Consider the following 3,414-nt stretch of genomic DNA (forward strand, 5'->3'; position numbering starts at 1 on the left):
TCCTTTGGAGGAGGGCCCTGCTGGACCCAGGGGGGCTGACGGCAGGGACCCGCTCCTCACGCGGGGAGCCCCCCGTCCACGGAGGGTCGAGGCGTACAGACCCGTGCACACACACAACACTGCGCTGTGGCTGTGACGTGCATGCACCACGCACAGTATCCACAACACACGTGCAATGCGTGTGCACCACGTACACACGGGGCACGGGTACGGACACAACCTGTGCCTGGGCGCAAAGCATATGCAAATACACACACTGCCTGCACCTGTGAGATACACATGCACATGCATTCCACACGCACACCCAGCACGGTACACAGCACACAGTGTGCATGCACACATGCACGCACACACACGCAGAGTGACCCCGATTTACCCCTGGGTCACGTTTACCCCTCGGCTGTGGGTTCTCGGAAGGATGTGGATCAAAGCCCCTCCCAGGCCACAGTGCGGGGCCTCGTGCTCCCTCACCAGGTCCCCACGGGGTAGTCACTATTGGGGTTCACCCTACCCGCTGGGGACTGAATAAGCAGCTGCACCCCCGTGTGCAGGGAGAGGCCTCTCAGCCGCCTCTCCACTGGGGCCCGGGCAGGAAGCTGGGCTTCTCGTGTTTTGTCCCATTAAGCAGTCTGCTCACAGCAGGACACTGCACACAGTGGGGCTCTGCACACAGTGGGACTCTGCTCACCGTGGGGCCCTGCACACAGTGGGGCTCTGCACCCAGTGGGACTCTGCACACAGTGGGGCCCTGCTCACAGTGGGGCTCTGCTCACAGTGGGGCCCTGCACACAGTGGGACTCTGCTCACAGTGGGACTCTGCTCACAGTGGGACTCTGCTCACAGTGGGACTCTGCTCACAGTGGGACTCTGCTCACAGTGGGACTCTGCTCACAGTGGGACTCTGCTCACAGTGGGACTCTGCTCACAGTGGGACTCTGCTCACAGTGGGACTCTGCTCACAGTGGGACTCTGCTCACAGTGGGACTCTGCTCACAGTGGGACTCTGCTCACAGTGGGACTCTGCTCACAGTGGGACTCTGCTCACAGTGGGACTCTGCTCACAGTGGGACTCTGCTCACAGTGGGACTCTGCTCACAGTGGGACTCTGCTCACAGTGGGACTCTGCTCACAGTGGGACTCTGCTCACAGTGGGACTCTGCTCACAGTGGGACTCTGCTCACAGTGGGACTCTGCTCACAGTGGGACTCTGCTCACAGTGGGACTCTGCTCACAGTGGGACTCTGCTCACAGTGGGACTCTGCTCACAGTGGGACTCTGCTCACAGTGGGACTCTGCTCACAGTGGGACTCTGCTCACAGTGGGACTCTGCTCACAGTGGGACTCTGCTCACAGTGGGACTCTGCTCACAGTGGGACTCTGCTCACAGTGGGACTCTGCTCACAGTGGGACTCTGCTCACAGTGGGACTCTGCTCACAGTGGGACTCTGCTCACAGTGGGACTCTGCTCACAGTGGGACTCTGCTCACAGTGGGACTCTGCTCACAGTGGGACTCTGCTCACAGTGGGACTCTGCTCACAGTGGGACTCTGCTCACAGTGGGACTCTGCTCACAGTGGGACTCTGCTCACAGTGGGACTCTGCTCACAGTGGGACTCTGCTCACAGTGGGACTCTGCTCACAGTGGGACTCTGCTCACAGTGGGACTCTGCTCACAGTGGGACTCTGCTCACAGTGGGACTCTGCTCACAGTGGGACTCTGCTCACAGTGGGACTCTGCTCACAGTGGGACTCTGCTCACAGTGGGACTCTGCTCACAGTGGGACTCTGCTCACAGTGGGACTCTGCTCACAGTGGGACTCTGCTCACAGTGGGACTCTGCTCACAGTGGGACTCTGCTCACAGTGGGACTCTGCTCACAGTGGGACTCTGCTCACAGTGGGACTCTGCTCACAGTGGGACTCTGCTCACAGTGGGACTCTGCTCACAGTGGGACTCTGCTCACAGTGGGACTCTGCTCACAGTGGGACTCTGCTCACAGTGGGACTCTGCTCACAGTGGGACTCTGCTCACAGTGGGACTCTGCTCACAGTGGGACTCTGCTCACAGTGGGACTCTGCTCACAGTGGGACTCTGCTCACAGTGGGACTCTGCTCACAGTGGGACTCTGCTCACAGTGGGACTCTGCTCACAGTGGGACTCTGCTCACAGTGGGACTCTGCTCACAGTGGGACTCTGCTCACAGTGGGACTCTGCTCACAGTGGGACTCTGCTCACAGTGGGACTCTGCTCACAGTGGGACTCTGCTCACAGTGGGACTCTGCTCACAGTGGGACTCTGCTCACAGTGGGACTCTGCTCACAGTGGGACTCTGCTCACAGTGGGACTCTGCTCACAGTGGGACTCTGCTCACAGTGGGACTCTGCTCACAGTGGGACTCTGCTCACAGTGGGACTCTGCTCACAGTGGGACTCTGCTCACAGTGGGACTCTGCTCACAGTGGGACTCTGCTCACAGTGGGACTCTGCTCACAGTGGGACTCTGCTCACAGTGGGACTCTGCTCACAGTGGGACTCTGCTCACAGTGGGGCTCTGCACACAGTGGGGCTCTGCACACAGTGGGGCCCTCCTGTCCTGGAGCCCAGGGGAGGCTGGTGAGCAGCGGAGACACCCATGCAGAGCACCTACCGCTGGGAGCGCGAAGAAGGAGATGGCGAAGACGGAGAAGCAGGAGGCGATGGTCTTCCCGACCCACGTCTGGGGCACCTTGTCCCCATAGCCAATGGTGGTGACCGTGACCTGAGCAGGGAGGGAGGTGGGGGGACAGTGGTCAGCAGTCGAGGCCCCAGAATCCAGCCACGGGCGTCTGTCTCGCCTAAACCACCTCCACCCCACGAGCAGGGCCAGGCGGTCTCAGCAGGACTCTTCCTGTGCTGCCCTACTAAGCGGTCTGCGCAGTGGGACCCTGCCCGGCCAGTGCGCACAGGGTGGCCGGGATCTCCACGCTGCACGCTGCTCCTGGGCCCGCTCACCGGGTGGGCACAGGCCTGGTGCCAATGGAAACCAGGCCGCGTGGACATGCAGGCCTCCCGCCCGCGCCCGCCTCACCCTGGAGGAGGCTGCCCCCAGGCCACCTACGTCGCTGTGCACGGCCCCCCGGAGACCGGCCCGCGACGAGCGCCGGACGGATGACACCACTTCCTGACGCCACCAGGCACCACATGTTTCTCGTGTCCTTTCCTCCCCGAGAAGCAGCCGCAGCCCAGTCCTCCTCCCGTTGGGGGGCCTCCCTCCTGCTGCCACCGGAGGCCCCCCGCCCTGCCCCCCGGCTCCAGCGTGAGCTGACAGGGACATGCTGTAGGGACTCCGGAGCCCCTCCAGGCGGGGCCAGCTGCTCAGCCCCTCGGCCCAGCCCCGAGCTGCCCCCGAGGCTGGGGTTTCCAGGGCCTGGCTCAA

Source organism: Myotis davidii, unplaced genomic scaffold (genome assembly GCF_000327345.1).
Source record: "Myotis davidii unplaced genomic scaffold, ASM32734v1 scaffold221, whole genome shotgun sequence".
Lineage (NCBI taxonomy): Eukaryota > Metazoa > Chordata > Mammalia > Chiroptera > Vespertilionidae > Myotis > Myotis davidii.